We start from the raw sequence: 23,806 nt of genomic DNA, 5'->3' as shown, positions 1-23,806 counted from the left end.
TAGTTGCTTTACTTTAGAACTGGATGCCTTTATCTTTTGCCATGTGTTTATATGTTCATAGAGACGGATATTTATAATGCTTATCTACACTTGATTAGTTGCTGGGGATACTTGTTATATGTTGTTGGATTTGCGTTGCTTATATCATTGTTATACACATGTGTTTGTTTTATTGGCACCTACACATATGGAGGAGGATATGTTCAGGTATGACATATTGTAGCCGCACGCACCATATCGCATGATTGCATGCTGGGCGATTGACGACTCCATTGTTGTTGAGCTTGTCAGCCGGCTACATGAGGGCCTGCACACAGCGTGACCACTGCATGGGTAGTGGCACAACACTAAGGGTGTGTATGGCAGGTTGCTCGGTGGTGCACTGTCGGGGTGCTCATGGGTAGCACGATGCAGCGGGGTAGCACGCCGAGGTCTGTAACGACCACCCTTCTTACTATATATACTATGCTACTCTCTAAGGATGACCGTTACTTAACTACTAACTCTATTTAACCGGTGTGATCGAAACCACGAGGAATCCCTACCGAAAAATTTCGGCGGAGTCTCCCCTATACCGGTGACTATAATCATTAATACATAACATAATATACACAGCCACAGGCGACTGTAACATTTATCAAACACCCGCACAGTTAAATAAGTATCAAACACACAAATATCTACTTACTAAGCTGAACTCAAATGTTTACAATAACTAAAATGCGGAAATAAAAATTAAAACTTCTTTCCTAGTCCCAAGGCTTCCATAGTCCTGGCATCACACATCCTTCGAACACCTCCTTGTCGCCTTCCTTTCTATATCTTTTCCTTTCCTGTATCTGCAGTAAGAGGAAGTGTAGTCTATAAGCAAAATTTGCTTAGTAAGCGCTATCTAACTCACAAAAACACGAATATGCATGTATACAGAAAGAACTAGAAACTATATGCTCTAAAAGAAAATAAAGCATAAACATAACTGCTCATGTCAAACTGATAGCAAAGAAAAGCTAGGAATCTACTCATGTAATTCTAATAGCTAATCATGCTGCTCATCTAATAGGTAAACATGAAAAACTACTCATCTACTAGATAAACATGGTAGAATAAAGAACTAAACTTTCTGATTTTTAGAACTATATGAAACTTATTTCATTTGTTCTAAACTTAATCTTTAATACTTTATGTTTATGTAAAACTCGTTTTACTTGTTCAAAAACTTATACTTATAATACTTCAAAATAATAATCAACTTCTTCTTAGGCCCAGGCATAGTACCAACTTATGCGCGTTCCCTGATAGGTTGGGGTAGCGAGCCACCAATCCTAAAAGAGCAGACCTCGGTCTACCAGGGCCAAGACCTCGGAATTGGACACCTAGATTTGTTTAACGACAAACTCGGAAGTCGGGTACTAGCCTCTTCTTAAAAGTAAAATACTTATAATCTTAATTACTTCTTCTTTAAATGCCTTGGCATTTTAATAGGCACCTTGTGTGCCAAAAATCCCTAAAGTCTTGACTTTGGGATCTACTTAAGGCCTTGGCCTTTTCTTTCTTTTCTTTATCTTTCTTATACTTTTCTTTATTCTTTAAATGTCTTGGCATTTTAATAGGCACCTTGTGTGCCAAAAATCCCTAAAGTCTTGACTTTGGGATCTACTTAAGGCCTTGGCCTTTTCTTTCTTTTCTTTATCTTTCTTATACTTTTCTTTATCTTTCTTATACTTTTCTTTATCTTTCTTATACTTTTCTTAAACCCAAAATACTGTTAGGGTATCTTTCGTATGCATCTATGAATAAAACTAACTATGTAACACATAATCATGCATAGAATACAAAAGAAATCTGCACATACAATACTTATTAAAAATCTGCACTAATGCTTAACAGAAAACTACATACTGGCTTAATAAAAATCTGCATAATAGCTTAACAGAAATCTGCATACTAGCTTAACAAAATCTGCATACTAAGCTTATCTAAGATCTGCATACTAAGCCTATCAAAAATCTGCATCTTAAGCTTAACTAAAATCTGCATATTAATACTTTATAAAATCTACATTGATCAACATGTAAATCTCTTTTCTCATCTTCTAAACTAAACTTCTATTCTGAACTTATTACTTGCATAACTAAATCACTCACATACTTCTCACCTTTAGACTAAACTAACCTCAATAATCGGTACAGGAGTTATCTTCCTAAATATAGAACCCAAACTTACATCAAACCAATTTCATCCAAACCTTTCTAAAATCCCGGAATTATAACTATTCTTGCCCATCTAAACAATTCTTTACAGCAGCCAAAGCATGAGGAAAAACACACAAGAAATAACAATACATTAAACTTCAAGACCAATCCACTAAGCATCCATAACCATTCTATAACACTGAGCATCAACAGATTGATTCTACATCCTAATCTGTTCAACACTTTTTAAATGTTAAGACCAACAAAAACATCTTGAATCAGGGCTTGCAAATCTTCCATTCTCTGTTCCCTTGAAACTCACGGTAGCACTTCAAAATTTCATGTTCTCTTTTAAAATCCACGGCAGCAAGCACACATAAGAAAAGAAAATCACTTCTGCCTATCTTATGCTAAACAAACAACCAACAAACAAACAAACAAACCCTAACTAAAACAAAGTGTTTTCTTCTTCCTTTCCCTCAAGAAGACCACGACAGAAAGCATCCAAGGCCCCAAATTCTATCATCTTCAGGGCGTGATTCGGAACAAGCAGTAACAAAAAGGAAACAAGGTCCAAAGCAATTAAGCACAAGCTAAACAACAAAACCCTATTCCCTTTCTTAGAAGCACACGGCAACAAGCACAAAATAGATTATGCAAAGGAAAACTATACAGTATGATCCGAAAACTGAGAATGCAAGGGAATTCATGCAAAGCTTCGGGAACAAGGAGAGGATCAAGAATTAAACCTCGGAGCTATCCTAATGCAGGTGAGAAGCAACTTACATCGGTTCCTTGGACTTACAGCCGGCGAGAACAATTCTAGGGCTTCGGAGAACTCGAGCTTTCGGTCCCTCCTTGTGCTCACGGCTCCTCCTCGACGAGAGGAACGCAAGGAGATGAAGAAGCCTTTGAATGAGCCTTTGGCCGGCCACCGGAGACGCCCTAAAGCTCGGCTGCGTTTTTCGCCCGAGAGGAGTCGCCGACGCGAGAGAGGAGAAGAGGAAAAGAGAGAAAAGAAAATAACTTAACCCCTCTCTTACCTATCCTTTTATAACCTAGGGTTATGGCTTAAGACCAATTCGTGATTGATTTGTTCATGAAACATCAGTGTGCTCGCTTGGTCCACTGGAAAGTCGGATTACCGAAGGTCTCGGGTTCGAGCCGCCCTCGGCTCCTTTTTAAACGGTAATTTTATTTCGTTTCTTAATATCGCTTAACTATATTTAATTCCCTTAAATTATAACAAAACAACCGTGGATCAGCTGGTTGTCTGATTTCGGTTAAGACTCGGATCCGGGTCCGAGATCTTGGGTTCAAACCCCGACTTCAACATATTCTTTTTTTTTAACTTCTTCCTCTTGGTAAAAATACCAAACTAACTCCAAAAATTACATAAAAATACTCTAAAAATTTCTAAAAATCCCTAGAATATTTCTATGGCATTTCCAATATTTTTAAGAACTTTTAAAACTCCTAATGAGGAAAATTAGGTCGTTACAGGGTCCCTCCCCGTCACTACGTATCGGGAGATGAGAGTGTTATGCTCCCTCACTCTGATTTGAGGTAGGAGGATAGGTGTACTCCGACAGCATCCCGTCCACTCGGTCACTCTTCAGGGGTAGTGACGGCAGAGTGCACGGTGTCACAGCCCTACCCACTCGGTCTCACCATTGTGTGTGAGATGGGTGACTGGCGTCAGGGGTGGTCATGTCATATTGCATCATATGCACAGATTGCATTTATTGTGATTGTTGCATATTGGATGCTGCACTTGGGTGACTGCATATGATTGACATACATACAGGATACATGCTTATTTGCTCTGACTATCTTTGTCTGTGTATGTCCACAGTCATTTTCCCAAGCCTCGCAGGTGAGTACAGTTTATTTCAGTATTTCATTCTCTACAAGAAAAAAGCTAATAGACAACGCTTTTAAAGCGTTGTCTTTGTGCATGAAAAAGCGTTGTTAAAGGCATTGTTGTTAAAAGTCTGCTCAACGACAATGCTTTTAAAGCGTTGTCATTTGTAGCGAAGACAACGCTTTTGCAATGCTTTAAAAGCGTTGTCTGTTTATGTAAAGACAACATTTTTGCAACGCATTTAAAGTGTTGTTTTTGGTAGAAAAGACAACGCTTTTGCAACGCTTTAAAAGCGTTGTCGTTTAAAAGAAAAAATATTTAAAAAAATTATTTAAAAATCATTATTTTTATATTTATGAAACTATTATTTTTCTTTTACCATGTTTAGATTCGAATTTTACATATAATCAACTCAGTTAATGATTTCAAACTCATACCAAAATAATAGAATTCTGACATTGAAGTAATATTATTATTTAATTACATGAGAAGCTAGTAAATATCAAAATTAACACTAATTCTGTTTTAAAGTAGATAGTGATATTCACAAATAAAACAAAAGAGCACAAAATAATCTTGTGAGCAATTGGATTTTGTCTAGGATCTTTGTGAGCTTTGAACAGATTGAACAGTTGGCCTGAAATATAAACAAAAAATTACAGTCAATAGTTTGAACCAAAAAATTACTTCTACTAGCTATTTTCTATAAATGAACCAAAACTCATTACTCAGAAATGAAATGCTTGCAGAAAGAAAGAAGGATTGAAGAAATGCAAATTTTCTTCAAACTACAGAAAGCACTGTTGTTGCAGAAATACAATGTTTCTTCAAACTACAGAAATAAAGCTTGTAAAAAGAAACAACTATAATATGATAAACTGTGGTTCCATACATGAGCATTACTGATGGCTCTCAAAAGAAACAAAACAATCAAAATAAACGAGTTCAAAATGTGAAACTTTACTAGAGAATCAACTATAATATGATAAACTGTGGTTTGTAGTACTCAGTATAACTTCCATTTCTCAGTTTTTGTCTTATGTTGCATCTATATTTTTTATTTCATATTTACATGAAGTATATATCTTGTAATACAAGCAAATATCCTGAACTTCAATAATACAGATCTATAGTAAGCTTCTACGCCTACAACCAATGAAGTTTTATAAGAACTTATGAGACATCAGTTGAGGTTTGTATTGTTTACATTCCTTTCTAATTTTATTAGAGAATGATCATGGCCAGCATGCGAGTGAACAACTTCAAGGAAATTCAACAACATTATACTTTAACAAGGGCCTTAACTAGATTGAATAACTTAAAAGAAGTAATGTCTACCTGAACATTGCTTTCTTCCATTAAAACCTCCTTAGCTTTTTCGCAAAGCACCCTAACCTGAAATTTTATTTAAAAACTTATAAATATAGTTATTAACTCACAATGATAAACTGCAAGAAATTCCAAATATTATTTTCATAAGGAAAAAAAGAACACTAAACAAACATTGGACTGCAAAAGCTAATGTCTTAACAATGTGAACTCATTGTGAACTTTTAACAATTAGAAAGACAAAAGAAGGGAATATAAGCATTTACCTCTATTCCTTGTTAATAGAACAAACAGTTAATGCATCTAACTAGAGGAGTCCTTCTATAACTTGAGTAATATTTCATAAATTTCCAGAAGCTTATGAAAAGATACAATAGAAACCTCTACGAATATTTTTTCTATATAACTTACAAGAAAAATCTGCTCAATCAAAAACTGAATTCCGAATGACATACTGATCAGATAAATTATTTCCCATCGTCTCTAACAAATTAAAGCATTTATAATTGTATCAAGGAGAAATAATTAAGTCACATTGGATAAATAAATCATCAGATTATTCATTAACAAGCGACACTAACCCACCCCATAGTCCAACAAAGAAAATCATTACAGTCCAGGAATGAAATATGGACTGGCCAGTTCTACATTAGCAGTTTCAAGTCTGGGAAGAGGTCAAATTTCTCAACAAACTCCATTGTTTAAAGCTTGAATCATAGGATATGTGGAACAATCCAGGGAACCGGATTAAAGACCTGCAACCGAACTAATTCGTTACGAAGAAATATCAACTAAAGATTAAAATAGATCTAACGCCAATATCTACCATTTTACATATATAAAGTATATAATTATAAACAAAAAATCAAAGCTAAAAAAATGTTTGCTACTCTAGAAACAAAAAAGAAACATTGTAAGAAAAACATGAAGGGAGTCAGAGATTTCGAGTATACAGTGTCAAGTAGTGCTCCAAAGGCTACCTCGACGATAGTTGCATTTGGGTTTGAGTCTTGATCAATTATCACTTTAGGTGTTGGAATTCTGTCAGTCTCTTTGGAACTATCATCCAGACACAATTGAATTCAGGGAAAATCAGAATGGATTTCTAGATAAATGCATCAAGCAGGTGCTTGAATACCTCAACAGCAGTTGGGTATGTAGCTCTAGGAGTACGTGGGATGGACATCTGACAATATCCCATAATACAACATCAGCAGAAAATAAGACACACGCAAAGAACAAGCATATGCTCCAATCCAACAATCGAGGGTTAAGAACAAACACGACATGGTATATAGAACGATCACACATCAGTAATATCTTGATGTTGTTGGTTGCTACTCGGAAAACCCAATGGCTCCACTGTACAAAAATTTTGTACGTAATCTGAACCTTTCCTAGCTACCATGTGTTCTTTTAAGTTAAACTTGTATCTCCTGCGGAACTTAGCACGTTTGATTCCAAGTTTAACTTATATGTTCTTTTAGGTTTAGATTTGGATCTCCTGCGGAACTTAACACGTTTGATCCAAATCACCTAGGTTATAAATTCAATTAAATATAGTTTCCAAAATTGGCTTCCAGTACTGCATGACGAGGCACTTGGCCTTCTTGGATATGGGAGCAACCACCACCGACTAGACAAAGCCTTTTAAGGAAAGTTAATATTTAATTTCCTTATATAACTCTAGGTTAACCAAAAGGAACAATCAAATCACAAGGAAAAAAGAAAAAGAACACAACATCAAAATTAAATTCGTAAAACAAGAATCGAATGCCTATTGTATTTGGTATTTATACAAAGAAAAATTAATTAGTATGATGCGGAAATTAAATACTAGTTATACCTCTTGTATGCAAAAAACCTCGAGATCTTCTGCCGTATCCCTCGCCTCCTCTTGGACGTCGTGTGAGCGACGATCCTCCAAGACGAACACCACCCGGAAAGCTTCTCCTCCTTCTCTAGAATTCACCCACTACCACCACAAAGGAGCAAAAGAGAGCAAAGGGAAGAGAGGGAGAGGGGCCGACCACTTGATGATCTCCAACAACACAATATCAATTGTTATATTCTTCAAGGCCTACCCTTCCCCCCTTTTTATATTAGTTTCCCAACGGAAAATTATGGAAAAAGTTTTATAAAAAATTAGACTCATTCCTATTTCTTTTTTTTTTCTTTTTCTTTCCTTTTAATTAATCAATCCTAGATTGATTAATTAATTAAACAACTATTTGTTGATGTTTAATTATTTGACCGGCCCCTTGCTTGGGCACCAAGCAAGGTGGCTGGCCACTTATTAAAAGGGAAAGAAAGAAAAAGAAAAAAAAATTTATAAAATTTTAAAAGAAGAAAACTTCTAATAAAATTTTACAAACTCTCTCTTTTTTTCTAATGTGGATATTAAAAGGAAAGTTTTAAAATTTAAAACCAAGTTTTAAAATTTAATACATCTCTAATAATATTTCATTTTAAAAGAAAGTTTTATAAATTTTACAACTCTCTTTTAAAACCTTGTGGCCTAATTTAAATTAGGAAAATTTTATAAATTTTTAAAATCTCTCTTTTTACAAATTGTAAATATCTGAGGAAATTTAAAAATTCAAAAACAACCTTCATAATTTAAATATTGCGGCCGGCCCCCTTCCCCAAGGCAAGGGCCGACCATTTCTAGAGAATATGTGGCCGGCCATTGCTTGGTCACCAAGCATTGACCCGGCCCCTTCTTGGACACCAAGATAGGCTTTTCTTTGGATGGACTTGAGGCTTTATTGAGGCTACAACAGGGACCTAGAGGAGAAATTGGTTTTGGCCTTCCGATGAGCTTGAGTATCCCGTGCTCGCCCCGAACACACAACTCAAGTTCATCGATAATAACTCATTCCACTAGAGAGTTATTACCGCACTACCGCACCAATCCAAAATTACATTATGGGCTCCTCCTTATCATGAGTGTGTTAGTCTCCCTGTGTTTAAGATTACGAATGCCCACTAATTAAGTGAGTTACTGACAACTCATTTAATTAATATCTAGCTCCAAGAGTTGTACCACTCAACTTTATTGTCATGTTGGACTAGGTCCACCTGCAGGGTTTATGTTACGCTCCGCAAGTGTACGGAAATGTCGCAAGTAATATAAAAGATTATCGTATCCACAGGGACTGGAATAAGCACTAGAAATGTCTCAATGCGAATTAGCTAAACAACTATCCAATTGTTTCAAATGCAAAGTGAAGGTAAACAAATCTAATATTAAAGATCAACAAACAAGAGTTTAGTGTTTTGGGTTATGATAAAGGGAGATTCTAGGAATTTTGGTTTCTTTGTAAGATTTCTTGAATGTAAATGATTCACCAATTCTTATCCCTCAATTGCCAAACACTAGTAGAAAGTTGCCGGTTCCCTCTTGCAATAGATAACCGGCTAAGGACTGAGAAATGTATCTAAATATGATCAATTAGACGTGAACCTACGTTGTCCTTACACAGAAGCACACCTATTACTATGCCTACCTCGGATATCAACATAGAAGCCCACAACTTATTAATCTATCAAGATACAAGAAACTAATCACAAGATCCATCCTACTCTCTTGAATATTCCTATTTCCTCTTCAAGATTATCTCTCAAACGTCCTTACACGGGCTTACACCTGTCACGTGGATCCCTCGGATGATCGAGTGAGAGTTTATCTTTACAAAGTCCACAAGAAATCCAAACAATCAATCAAGAATGAGAATTAAGCACAAATCACCATTAATCATTCAAGATCTAATTGATACAAGTAAGACAATGTCATTGAAACAAGAAATTGGCAAATCCACAAGAGATTACATCAATCCATCATACAAATACTCCCTTAATCCTAGAATATAAGATCTACTCCATGAATCAAGGAAGAATACCCGAAGAAATAAAGATTACAAGCATTTCTTAAATCCCCAATCCAAGAAACCAAGAAAAGGGGAAAAGAGAAAACTTATCTACGAAAAAGCCTCATCTTCGGATCCAATCCTCGCTCCGGAGTCGAAATCGTCAAGAACTCCCCTCGAATCGCCCTGAAATCCTCCCAAGAATGGGAGGAAACCACCAAATCTTGCCTTCTCCCAAAGGGGGAGAGATCCCCTTTCAATTCATGAAGGAGGGTTTAAATAGAGGAGGAAATCGGGCGCCACACGGCCCCATGACACGGCCGTGTGAGATTCACACGGCCATGTCCAGTTCCTTCTCTGCCAAAGCTGCACGGCCGTGTGACTCACACGGCCAGGACCCTTCTGTTCTCTGGAAATGCTACACGGCCGTGTGGTGCACACGACCACCACCTGCTTGGCCTCTGGAAACCTCACACGGCCATGTAGATCTACACGGCCATGTAAGGCATCTGCTCTAATTTCTTCAAATCAAGACACGACCGTTTGAGATTCACACGGCCATGTCCTCTTCCCTTCCTGTTAAAACTACACGACCGTGTGTGGTACACGGCCTGATGCTCTCTCCCTTCAATTACTTCCAAGCTTGTCTGAGGACGCATAATCTTCACCAATTTCGACTCCTGTGTACAGAAAATGCACAAAAAGCAGATCTCCGAACCAAAAGAGTAAATATGCTAAAAGGAAAGCTGGAAATATAAAAATGCATAGATCAAGCATGCTCAAAGTATGTAAATATGCGTAAAAACATGCATAAAAGAGTATATAATCTACGCACATCACACCCCCAGACTTAAACCTTTGCTTGTCCTCAAGCAAAATGCTGCAGTCTAAATTCATATGTTCTACAACACATTCATAAAATCTAGTGCACTTTCCTAACTCTATCAAAAAGTTTCATTAACAAGCGTGATCATGGAAACAAGTAAAGTATGGTTCAAGCATAAGAATCTTGTGCACAGTGTAAAAGTAACTCAACACCCTTCAAGTTTCAATCCATGTCCTAGTCAAGTCGTCATCAAATTTGAATTCCTAGTGTTTCCAGTGAAAGACAAGTAACCAGTGATAGACACTTACTCACCATTCACTTGGTTCATATTTCTCAACTAACCCAAGGTCTCAAAGGTGTGCTCAATCTCAAGGGAAGCTAAGCAGTCATTTCCCCAGTAACCTAACTCGGTCTCAAATGGGTGACTTGCTAGATTCCACTCATGACAATTGTTTTTTATATCCCTTATTTTTTTATTTTTTTATTTTTTTATAAGTGTTTGCATTGTGCAAAACTTATTCACAAATGTACTTTTAGCACACATGTTGGGATATTTTGTTTTTCCAAATGAGCTTTAATGATTTGAGCCTCATCCAGTAACCAAAATGAAAGTTGAGAAATCACCATGGAAACCAAGTACTAAGCAAACAAGATGAATCATGACTATTTCAATGACATCAACTATTCAAGCATCAAGCACAAGTGTAGTGAAGATAAACTCCTTAAGGTTGAACCAAAACTAAAACTCATCACCATAAGATTCTTAGCTTATTAATGCTTCCCAAGATAGAAAAAAGAACTACACAAAGTTTACTACTAGCATCATTCGAACATCATGAATCAAGACAATAATCGTGCTAACATTTCACTTGAATCCAAGAAAGCATATAAGTGAAGATTTGATGTTCTCAAAGATTTTTTTTTTTTGCCATGATTATTTCAAAAATAAGCAAAATAAAGCAACAAGCAATGAAAATATGAACCAACATGAAAAACTAACAAAAACTAAAAACTGAAAACCAAACTAAACAGTACATGACACCCCCCCAGACTTAAACTTTTCATCATCCCGATGAAATCAATATGGTGGAGGAGGTGGACGAGGGAAAGGAGGTCTACGACGTGGTTGGCCAATAGGAAAACTAGGAAAACCTGGAATCTCACCCAAGGATCTATGATACTCATATAAAGCATCTACTTGTTGGCTAGTAAGCATCATGCTCTGCATAAAATCTCTCATCCTAGCCTGATCAGTATCATAATCCTGCACAAACTCAGCCACTTGACCTTGAAAATTCCTTGTAAATTGAAAATGATTTTGTACCTCCCTAAACTGATCATCAGATAAAGAGAAGCGCCCCTCCAACATTTTTCGTTGGGAATCTTGCTTCTCATGAAGTGATTCTAGAGACGTACGAAAATCTGAAAAAGCATCTACTTGTTGGCTAGTAAGCATCATGCTCTGCATAAAATCTCTCATCCTAGCCTGATCAGTATCATAATCCTGCACAAACTCAGCCACTTGACCTTGAAAATTCCTTGTAAACTGAAAATGATTTTGTACCTCCCTAAATTGATCATCAGATAAAGAGAAGCGCCCCTCCAACATTTTTCGTTGGGAATCTTGCTTCTCATGAAGTGATTCTAGAGACGTACGAAAATCTAAAAAATCAAACCTAGAAGATCCCGTGCCATATGCAAAAGAATGCCTAGCGGGCTCCATAAAACTAGAAGGCTGCGGGTGTCCATATGACGAGGGCTCATGATGTGGCTCAGTGTCTCCAGGTATAGAAGGGTTATCCTCAAAATCTAACTCAGAAATTACCCAATTAGCCGGGTTATGAATAGTAGTTCGTTCAGGAAAAGGAAGGGGTAAAGGAGAACCACTCCTCCTAGGAAACGCGAAACCGTTCTCATCCCGAACGATCATTTTCATAGCAAGACATGCATCAATGTCAATCATGTCATTACCATGAATTATTTTCAACCCATCAACATCAAGATTTAAATTATAAGCTATTCGGGTAATCAAACTACCAAAAACAATTGATCCCGATGATGCCCTAGCAGATCTTAATAAGGTTTGAACAAAATGAAAACCAGAATCAAATTCAACCTTATAAAGCATAGCCCATAAAGCATAAAGCTCTATCTTTTTAACCACCCCATCACTCTCTCTCCTACCAAAAATAGTTTTACCCATGACTCTATGTAGATACCTAAAGATGGGGTTTTGCATATGGGAGGCCTTAGCTCTTGAAGGCTCATAAGGTTGATCTAACCCAGTTATTGCATTCCAAAAATGATTCCAATTAAACCTTGGATCAAACCTATGAGGGCTACCGGTGGTTAATCCAAAACAAGAATTAAAGTCACTAAATGCCCATAGAAATTCTTGATTCATTAGTCTAAATGAGATTTTTCCAAAATAATCATCTTCATTAGTAAAATGGACATCCAATGAACTTAAAAATTCCAAAACAAGACGAGGATATGTAGGCAAATGTGTGTACATAATATCACTCCAATCCAAAAACCCAATCATCAAATCTACATCTTCCCTAATTCCAAGCATATCAAGAACAGTTGGGTCCATATATCTAGTACACACTATCTTTCTATTGACAAGAATTGTAAATCTAGTTACTTGATCATCATTTCTAAACACAATAATGAATTCATTGTCATTACCTTCGTTGCGTGAAGTCCTTTTGCCTTTGCCCTTCACTGGTTGTTTTCATTTGTCCCTTGATGGCTCCTTCTCTTTGTCTCCACTGGATCCACCACCTCCTTTGCGAAGTTTCTTCAAAATATTGGACATCTTGATGAGTTTAGATAGGGGAAGAATTATCTAGGGTTGGAAAAATGGAACTCAAAGAACAAAACTTCAAAGAGCAAAGATCTTAGGTTAGGAGAACAAAAAGTCCAAGTCTTAGAGAGGAGGAGAATCCGGATCTAAGAGATCTTGAGAGATTAGAGAGGAGTTTTTAAGAGATTGGGAGAGAAAGATATGTTTTGGAGAGTTGGGGGTGTGCGGAACACGGCCAAGATCTGGCCGTGTAAGGTAGAAAGAAGACTTTAATAACTCTCCTACACGGGCCGTGCAGATCCACACGGCCTCCCCCTCTTCCTTCTCTGGATTCTTCGCACGGCCGTGTCTGGGACACGGCCTCTCCATCTTTCTTCTCTAGATTCTTTACACGGCCGTGTTTGAGACACGGCCTAGACCTTTTTCTCCTCGGGAGATCCTACACGGCCGTGTCTGGATGACACAGCCCAAGCACTTCCCTTCTCTGCAACCTTTGCCTGGCCGTGTATAGCACACGGCCGGGCTCTGTTTTGCACCTAACCTGAAAACAAAATCAAAAGAATGCATCAAACTAAAAGAAATTAAAATACAAATCAAAACTAACTAAAAGAACCCTTGGGTTGCCTCCCAAGAAGTGCTTGTTTAAGGTCTTTAGCTCGACCAAACTTGATCATTCACTTCTTTTCCTCGCCCTTGGAGGACAGATATACTTTTCATTTTTGTTGGGAGATCTTCTCCCAACATCTTCCACCACATTGTCTCCTTCGTTTGGTGGCCTTCCATGAGGATGGAAATTCCATTCCTCAAGTTTATAAATGCTTGTCCTGCTACAAGCATTTAAAAGAGACGAGACATGGTTAGAGATATTAGATAAATCATATTCCAACCTTTCCTTACCAATTACCAAAGAAAGCTTATGATTTTTGACATCAATTATAGCTCCAGCTGTAGCAAGGAAAGGTCTTCCTAATATGATAGGAATCCTGGGGTCCTCTTCCATGTTCAACACGACAAAATCTGTGGGAATAACATTCCCATCCACCTCTACTGACACATCTTCTATAATACTCAAAGGGTACCTGCAGGAATGATCGGCAAGTTGAAGTGCCATAGTAGTAAGTTTAATGTTTTTGAGACCTAATTTATTACAAATTAAATAGGGAATGAGGCTAACACTTGCCCCCAAATCACAAAAAGCTTTTTCAAAAAATTCTTTTCCTATGTTGCAAGGAATATAAAAGCTCCCTGGGTCCTTTAGTTTTGGGGAAGTGTTCTTCTCCAAAATAGCACTACATTCCTCACTAAGCGCAATGGTCTCAACCTCTCCTCTTCTTCTCTTGTTTGACATGAGATCCTTCAGGAATTTGGCAAATCTAGGCATTTGAAGATTAGCATCAATAAGAGGTACCTCTACACAAATTTCCTTAACTTTTTCTAAAACCTTGTCAAATTCTTCATCTTTCTTGAGCATTGTAAGTCTCTGAGGAAAAGGGACAGCTTTACTCTGATGGTTCAGTGGAAGAGTCTCTTCAACCTCAATGGTACTCTCCTCATTAGCTTGAATCTGATTTGGTATAAGAGGAGAGAGCTCTTCTTCTTTCTGTACCCCTTTTGGAGCAGTCACTTGGGAGTCTCCCATGGTCCGTCCGCTCCTAAGCTCAATTCTATTGCAATGCTCCATAGGATTCACATCAGGTTTTCCTGGAAGTTGTCCTGGTGCTCTGGATGATGAGGAAGCTAGTTGGGCAATTTGACTATCCTGGATCTTTTGATGCTTTTCAGAATTATCCATTCTCTGAATGAGCTTTGCTAAATCTTGCTTCATTTCATTCTGACTTGAGACAATTTCTTCAAGCATCTTTTCAATATTTGACTTTGGTAAGCCTTGAGAAGATAGATGTTGAAAATTTTGTTGCCCAGCTTGAAAATTTGGACTTGCCCCCATAGATGGTCCTTGATCTTGATTATTTCTGTAAGAAAAATTGGGATGGCTCTTCCATCCAGGGTTATAATTATTTGAGTATTGGTTGTTCTTCCTTTGATTGTAACTCATGATTGCATCACATTATTCCAGTTGATTGATTTGTGCAGTGATAGCTCCCAATGGACATGAGTCATTTGAGTGCTCTGAACTCCCACATACTTCACAAGATGTACTAATAGCAATGACCATATTAGCACTAGTCCCCATGTTCTCAAATTTCTTTGTAAGAGCGTCCAATTTTGCAGACAAAAGAGTGACTGCATCTACATCAAACTTCCCTGATGCTTTAATTGCTGGGTTTACAGAAGAATAGCCACCACTTCTTTCATTTGCCCATTGATGATGATTTGGTGCTACACTTTCAATAATTTCTTCAGCTTCATCTAAACTTTTATTCATAAGTGCCCCTCCAGCAGCTGAATCAAGGGACACTTTGGTATGATAGTTGATACCATTATAAAAAGTGTGCAACACTAACCATCTTTCCAACCCATGATGTGGGCATTGTCTGAGCATACTATTATATCTATCTCATGCTTCAAAAAGAGATTCTGAGTCAGTTTGCTTGAAGCTTGCAATTAAATTCCTCATATGAGCTATTTTGCTTGGTGGATAAAATTTATCAAGAAACTGTTGCTCACACTGCTCCCAAGTGGTGATGCTATTAGGGGCCAAAGAATTCAGCCATTGCTTTGCCCTATCTCTTAAAGAAAACCCAAATAATAATAATCTAACTGCTTCTGAAGGAACTCCATTCATTTTCATGGTACCACATATTTCATAAAAGACCTCTAAGTGTTGATTGGGGTCTTTATGAGGTCCTCCACCAAATTGGTTCTGCTGCACCATAGATATAATTACGGGTTTGATCTCAAAGTTATTAGCTTCCACTAAAGGTCTTGAAATACTAGATCGAAAACCTCTTGCATAAGGTGTTGCATAATCCTTGAGTGGTCTATTCGCCATGTTCAAATGTTCCTGTTCTTCAATTTGCCTTTGCAGAATTCTTCTTTTATGGAAAGTTCTGTCAATCTCAGTGTCAAAAGGAAAGAATTCCCCTGCAAAGTTAGATCTTCGCATACACAAGAACAAGATAGCAAATGACAATTCAACAGAAAAAGAAAAATAAAAGAATCAAAAATGCAGAATTGAATTTGTACAAAAAGAATTAACAAGAAGTAAAAGTTATACAAGAAAGTAAAAACAGAAATCTAATGATTAGTTACAACTATGCAATATGAAAGGAAAACAAATGTTATGTTTAGTCTAACTCAATTGATAATTCCTAATGTTATAGCGCAGTCCCCGACAACGGCGCCAAAAACTTGTTACGCTCCGCAAGTGTACGGAAATGTCGCAAGTAATATAAAAGATTATCGTATCCACAGGGACTGGAATAAGCACTAGAAATGTCTCAATGCGAATTAGCTAAACAACTATCCAATTGTTTCAAATGCAAAGTGAAGGTAAACAAATCTAATATTAAAGATCAACAAACAAGAGTTTAGTGTTTTGGATTATGATAAAGGGAGATTCTAGGAGTTTCGGTTTCTTTGTAAGATTTCTTGAATGTAAATGGTTCACCAATTCTTATCCCTAAATTGCCAAACACTAGTAGAAAGTTGTCGGTTCTCTCTTGCAATAGATAACCGGCTAAGGACTGAGAAATGTATCTAAATATGATCAATTAGACGTGAACCTACGTTGTCCTTACACAGAAGCGCACCTATTACTATGCCTACCTCGGATATCAACATAGAAGCCCACAACTTATTAATCTATCAAGATACAAGAAACTAATCACAAGATCCATCCTACTCTCTTGAATATTCCTATTTCCTCTTCAAGATTATCTCTCAAACGTCCTTACACGGGCTTGCACCTGTCACGTGGATCCCTCGGATGATCGAGTGAGAGTTTATCTTTACAAAGTCCACAAGAAATCCAAACAATCAATCAAGAATGAGAATTAAGCACAAATCACCATTAATCATTCAAGATCTAATTGATACAAGCAAGACAATGCCATTGAAACAAGAAATTGGCAAATCCACAAGAGATTACATCAATCCATCATACAAATACTCCCTTAATCCTAGAATACAAGATCTACTCCATGAATCGAGGAAGAATACTCGAAGAAATAAAGATTACAAGCATTTCTTAAATCCCCAATCCAAGAAACCAAGAAAAGGGGAAAAGAGAAAACTTATCTACGAAGAAACCTCGTCTTCGGATCCAATCCTCGCTCCGGAGTCGAAATCATCAAGAACTCCCTTGAACCAGAAATCCTCCCAAGAATGGGAGGAAACCACCAAATCTTGCCTTCTCCCAAAGGGAGAGATCCCTTTCAATTCATGATGGAGGGTTTAAATAGAGGAGCAACACACGACCCCATGACACGGCCGTGTGAGATTCACACGGCCATGTCCAGTTCCTTCTCTGCCAAAGCTGCACGGCCGTGTGACTCACATGGCCAGGACCCTTCTGTTCTCTGGAAATGCTACACGGCCGTGTGGTGCACACGGCCACAACCTGCTTGGCCTCTGGAAACCTCACACGGCCATGTAGATCTACACGGCCATGTAAGGCATCTGCTCTAATTTCTTCAAATCAAGACACGGCCGTGTGAGATTCACACGGCCATGTCCTCTTCCCTTCCTGTTAAAATTACACGGCCGTGTGTGGTACACGGCCTGATGCTCTCTCCCTTCAATTCCTTCCAAGCTTGTCCGAGGACGCATAATCTTCACCAATTTCGACTCCTGTGTACAGAAAATGCACAAAAAGTAGATCTCCGAACCAAAAGAGTAAATATGCTAAAAGGAAAGCTGGAAGTATAAAAATGCATAGATCAAGCATGCTCAAAGTATGTAAATGTACGTAAAAACATGCATAAAAGAGTATATAATCTACGCACATCAGTTTAACATAGCAATCCTTATGAGCTCCTCTTGGGGACATTCTCAACCTAGATAACTAGAACACAGATTCCTTCTATAATCAACAACACATACTATAAGTAATATCATTTCCCAACTTATCGGACATATTGATTTATCGAGCTAAACCTCATCCTTTGATAAGTCAAATAAATAAATATTAAATATACATGCTTGTTATTATATTAGGATTAAGAGGACACACTTCCTTAATAACTAAGGTATAGTTCTTTTACTAAGTCAGTAAAAAAAGAATTTGTAACGACTCGGCCCTCTTGGCCCATTTGGCGACCCTTGGGTCGTCGACCGTCGGCCCTTATGTCGTCGGCCCATTTGGCGACCTCTCATGTCGTCGACCGATGACTCTTTGGCCGTGCCGTAACTCACTAGGAATTTCCACCCCTGGCAGTGGATTTTTGACTCCCCCAGGATTCGAACTCTAAACCTCCAGGCTTTAGTATTAGAGTTTATGAATCCTGGTAACCAAGTGAGATCATCTCACTTGGTTACCAGGATTCATAAACTCTAATACTTAAGCCTGGAGGTTTAGAGTTCGAATCCTGGGGGAGGCAAAATCCTCTGCCAGGGGTGGAAAGTCCTAGTGAGTAACGGCACGGCCAAGGGTCGTCGGTCGACGACATGAGAGGTCTCCAAATGGGCCGACGACATAAGGGCCGACGGTCGACGACCCGAGGGTCGCCAAATGGGCCGCCAAATGGGCCAAGAGGGCCGGGTCGTTAGAGAATTTACCTAAATGATCCTACTCAATACACTTAAAGTATATCAGTGTAATTTATTAGTCAAGATAAACTAATACTTAATTACACTACGTCTATTCTGATGGTTTGTTCCTTTCCATCTTAGTCGTGAGCAACTGTTTATAATTTATAGAGAACCGACAACATGATCTTCTAAGTGTGACTCCACACTCCATGTTATCTACTATATAAATTAATTGAACAATTATATTTAACAAATAAATGTAAACATTTGACCAATGTGATTTTTTATTTCAAAATAAATGTGTACAAAAGCTAAACTTTTAAGTATACACTCCAACAGATGTGCCTACAAGTTCTCGATTCATCCGTAAGAAAATCCTAGATTAACAAGAAGTCGAGATCTGCATTTTTTGATCTATTTAATTTGGGATAAAAAGCAAAGATTTCGCATCCATGGAACATTTTTACACATGAATTTGTAAGGGGAAAAAAAATAAGTCTATAGCCAGGAATTAGGCCATGAACATTTCAGCCAGGTAATTTACATTAAACATAATTGGTCAATTCTCTTTGCTGGTCGGGATGCAACAATCGATGTACCTGTAAATGGAACTACAATTGGGTCCATTTTCTCACTAGCGGGCTCAATACAATGAGTATGATATTGGACTTTTGCTCTGCCGACAAGGGACAATTTTCTATAGCATAGACTTTGATCCTTGAGGATGTCAAACCTTTGTGGAAATTGAAACCAACAGAGAATGTCTAGATAGGTCAAATATTTCCATAGATTTTTCTTATTCAATTCCACACATGGTTTAGGTTTCTTATATGGTTAATGGAAACGTCCTATTAGTTCGAGTTGCAACAATGGATGAGAAGTTAAATTCTTCTGAAGAAGAAGAGAGGTATAACAGATTGACACACTCATGCTTTGTTACAATGCATCATTAAACCTAGACAAACTTCCGGAAGAGGATACGAAAATGAAAAACGTTTATCGATGATAAAGCAATAGAAGAGCAGATCCTTCTAATCCATTTTGCTTAGAGTTATCAACAACAACAACAAAACTCTTAACGCTAAGGAGGAAGAATGAAACCTAACTTTAGGATAAAAAGAATGGATTAGGCCTATTCATAACCCTAGCTCCGCTATTTACACTCAAAAGAAAAAAAAATCCAAACTACGAGGATAAAGATCGAATCATTGAACTCAGAAGCCACAAGATCCAGTTCGCCAAGTAGTCTATCTTCCGTGCAAAGAATCCATGAAAGAGGAGGTGGAGATTTACCTCCAAGAGATAGTTCGGAGCTGGATGGCGTCAGAGTGATCGACCACTTTCCTGGCGAGCTCCTCGCACTCGGCGCAGTAGAAGAGATTTACCTGCTTGTCCACTCTCTTAGCCATCGCCCACAACCCCACAGCCGCCGCCAAGGTCGCACCCTCAGACAAAATGAGAGAGTGACAGAGAGAGAGAGAGAGAGGGGAGAGATCAAGGTCTAGGTCGTCCACGCCAAATCTTTTTGGCCGCTATTAAGGCAAGAAAAAAATGGTAGCCACTAAAATCATCAACTCTGCGCTCTCAAGCGTCGTATCCCCCGTGTGTTGTGATGCACAGCGCAACGTCGAAGAAAGGCTGCTCCACTACGCGCAAAAGCCAGTGGCTCAAAAGGTCGGGCCACAAGCCAGCACCTCCTGGCTCCAGATTCAGACCAAGGCTCGCCCGGAGGACCCCGGAATCCATCGCAAGCACCGCCATTCTTCCGCGTTAGCCTGAGAGGAGGAGCTCGAGTAGAAAACCCACTCAACCTCAAATCTATAAAGAATATGCATGAATCGAGCAGAAAACCCCCAAAACAAACATCCTGACCAGAGAAGGAATAAATCGAAGGAGCGATCGGACAAAAATAAGCGAGGGAAAGGGCGAGATGTAACCTCCTGTACGGCGAGTGGCTTGCACTGCATGAGCTACGCGATCTGCTTGTCCAGGTTGCCATGGGTCTCCTAGGCCGGCACTGGACTCACGCTCATCTTGTCCTCCTTATACCAGTCACCGCCTCAACGTCGGGGGCGAAGGAGGCGAAGAGATGGGTCGATCTATCGTGGTCGATCGCCTCAGCACCGGGATCTGCCACTTGACGAAGGTGTGGTCTTGACGGAGAGTTCGGAGGAGTGGTTCTCCGGAGAGGAGTTGGATGGAGAAGGCCGCGTGAGATGAGGAGTTGGGAGAAGGGTTCGGGATAAAAAACGATCGGAAGATAGGAGTTGGGAGAAGGGTTCGGGTTTTCTACTCCTTACTTAGATCCAACGGTTTGTATTAATCAAGATTTAGATGAGAATTTAATAATAGACAACACTTTTTAAAAAATATTGTCGTAGACACTAAAACAAAGTCTAATAGACAGCACTTTTTACGAAGCGTTGTCTTTGACCCGTAAAAATCACTAATAGACAACGGTTTTTAGAAAAGCGTTGTCTATTAATAAGAAAATAATGAAATAGACAACGCTTTTCACTAAAAGCGTTATTAAAAAAAAATAGACAGCGCTTTTTATAAAAAATGTTGTCGTTTAAGTGTTGTAGAATCCCAATTTTCTTGTAGTGATTTCTTATTATTCTTGCAGTAGACTGTATTACATGCCTATTGTTGATTACTGCAGTTTACTCAGTTATGCATACCTGTTATACTGTAAGGAGACTGTACTATATGTTGTATTGTTAGGATACTGTGTCGTAGGATTATTGCTGGTAGTTATATATTGTTGTACATATCTATTGGATTACCTGCTGAGTTCTTTGGACTCACACCGTTGTATTACTACATTTCAGGTTGATGCCGTCGGGAGATATTTCAGTCGCTAGCCCCCTTTTTCGCGAGGATTTTCCTGTTGTCGGGATATGTTTTGCTTTTGCACCTTATATACTTGCGATGTGGGTTTTGTATTGTGGACTTATTATCGAACACTTGGGTTTACTACTTTTGGGTTTTCCGCTGCAGATATTTTCATTATTTCGTGGACTTCGTTTTCTTTGTTGTAGTGGAATAGGAGGTTTTACATATATCTACGATGATTTTATATCGTCTTCCTTTATATAACTGCGTGGATTGTTCATATTATATCTGTGTGGAATGTTGAATATAACTACGTGGATTGTTTACTATTTGTGTGTATTGTTCCGGCCGTGTGGGCCGATGGTTTAGATATATGTATTTCTGGATTCATATTGTCACCCGTACAGGGGAGATACTGTCGAAATTTCTTCTGGCAGGGACTACCTGGGGCATGACACAATCCTTATGAGCTCCTCTTGGGGACATTCTCAAACTAGATAACTAGGACACAGATTCCTTCTATAATCAACAACACACACTATAAGTAATATCATTTCCCAACTTATTGGGCATATTAATTTATCGAGCTAAACCTCACCCTTTGATAAGTCAAAAAAATAAATATTAAATATATGTGCTTGTTATTATATTAGGATTAAGAGCACACACTTCCATAATAACTAAGGTCTAGTTCTTTTATTAAGTCAGTACAAAAAGAACTTACCTAAAATGGTCCTACTCAATACACTTAGAGTGTACCAGTGTAATTTATTAATCAAGATAAACTAATACTTAATTACACTATGACTATTCCGATGGTTTGCTCCTTTCCATCTTAGTCATGAGCAACTGTTTATAATTTATAAAGAACCGATAACATGATCTTCTGTGTGTGACACCACACACCATATTGTCTACTATATAAATTAATTGAACAATTACATTTAACAAATAAATATAGATATTGAACAATATGATTCTTTTATTTTAAAAATAAATGTTTACAAAAGGTAGGCTTTTAGTATACACTCTAACAATCTCCCACTTATACTAAAAGACTAAGCTGCCAAATCTGCTGCCATACATCTGATTCCCATCCCCTCCACATGCCAATCAAAAGCTTTCGCCGGAAGGGCCTTAGTGAAAGGATCTGCCAGGTTATCTGCTGATGTAATCTTGGCGACGATAACTTCTCCTCGCTTGACGATGTCTCGTATCAGGTGGTACTTGCGCTCTATATGTTTACTCGCCTTATGGGCTGTGGTTCCTTCGAGTTTGCAATTGCACCACTATTATCACAATAAATTGTGATGATTTTGGGGAAACCAGGAATCACATCTAAGTCCATTAGAAAGTTCCAAAGCCATACAGCTTCTTTGGCTGCCTCAGAGGCTGCCACATACTTAGCTTCCATGGTTGAGTCCGAGACGCATTTCTGCCTAACACTCCTCCATGCAATGGCTCCACCTCCTAGAGTAAACACATAGCTTGACGTGGACTTACTATTGTCCCTATCTGATTGGAAGTCTGAATTCGTGTAACCCACAGGGAGCAAATCGTCTGCTTGGTAGACTAGCATATAATCTCTAGTCCTTCTCAGGTACTTTAATATATGCTTTACAACAGTCCAATATCCTTGTCCAGGGTTACTCTGATATCTGCTAACCATGCCCACGGTAAAATAGATATCAGGTCTCGTACACAGCATTGCATACATAAGGCTTCCTACAGCCGAAGCATAAGGAACTGCCTTCATATCCTCCATCTCCTTTGATGTCTTTGGAGACATCTCTTTAGATAAGGCTACTCCATGCCTAAAAGGTAAGAAGCCTTTCTTGGAGTTCTGCATGCTAAAACGAGCAAGGATCGTATCTATATATGAAGCTTGAGATAGGCACAACATTCTTTTCTTGCGATCCCTTATGACTTTGATCCCAAGAATATGTGCACATTCTCCTAAGTCCTTCATATCAAATTGTTTGGACAACCATACCCTTACGTCCGATAATACCTTAACATTGTTGCCAATTAACAAAATATCATCTACGTATAGTACAAGAAATACCACCACGTTTCCGTTACACTTCTTGTATACACAAGACTCATCCGGACACTGAATAAATCCATATGACTGGATTACTTCGTTAAACCAGATGTTCCAAGATCTTGAAGCTTGCTTCAGTCCATAAATGGACCGATTGAGCTTGCACACCGGATGCTCTTTGCCCTTTTCAATGAACCCTTCTGGTTGCTTCATATGGATGTTTTTTTCAAGACTTCCATTCAGGAAAGTTATCTTGACATCCATTTGTCAAATCTCATAATTCATATGAGCGGCAATGGATAAGAGTATTCGGATAGACTTAAGCATGGCTACCGACGAAAAGGTCTCCTCATAATCGATTCCCTCTTTTTGAGTGTACCCTTTCGCAA

At 38.3% G+C, this 23,806-nt stretch overlaps 1 long non-coding RNA gene and 1 other non-coding gene across 2 annotated transcripts; one reads left to right on the top strand and one right to left on the bottom strand.

Moving 5' to 3' along the window:
• Window positions 1–4,592: 4,592 nt before the first annotated feature.
• On the bottom strand, window positions 4,593–5,688 carry LOC121968433. Its single transcript, XR_006108140.1, has 3 exons — window positions 5,652–5,688; window positions 5,395–5,451; window positions 4,593–4,693 (listed from the first exon to the last, which is right to left on the bottom strand). It is a non-coding gene; the product is annotated as an uncharacterized LOC121968433 (long non-coding RNA).
• A 9,672-nt stretch (window positions 5,689–15,360) lies between these two features.
• LOC121968944 lies at window positions 15,361–15,466 on the top strand. The gene has a single exon (XR_006108452.1). It is a non-coding gene; the product is annotated as a small nucleolar RNA R71 (small nucleolar RNA).
• The last annotated feature ends 8,340 nt before the right edge of the window (window positions 15,467–23,806 follow it).

The sequence above is a fragment of the Zingiber officinale genome, chromosome 3B (assembly GCF_018446385.1).
Source record: "Zingiber officinale cultivar Zhangliang chromosome 3B, Zo_v1.1, whole genome shotgun sequence".
NCBI lineage: Eukaryota > Viridiplantae > Streptophyta > Magnoliopsida > Zingiberales > Zingiberaceae > Zingiber > Zingiber officinale.
Note: the sequence above shows the minus strand (reverse complement) of the source record. Positions and strands in the feature narration are given on the sequence as shown.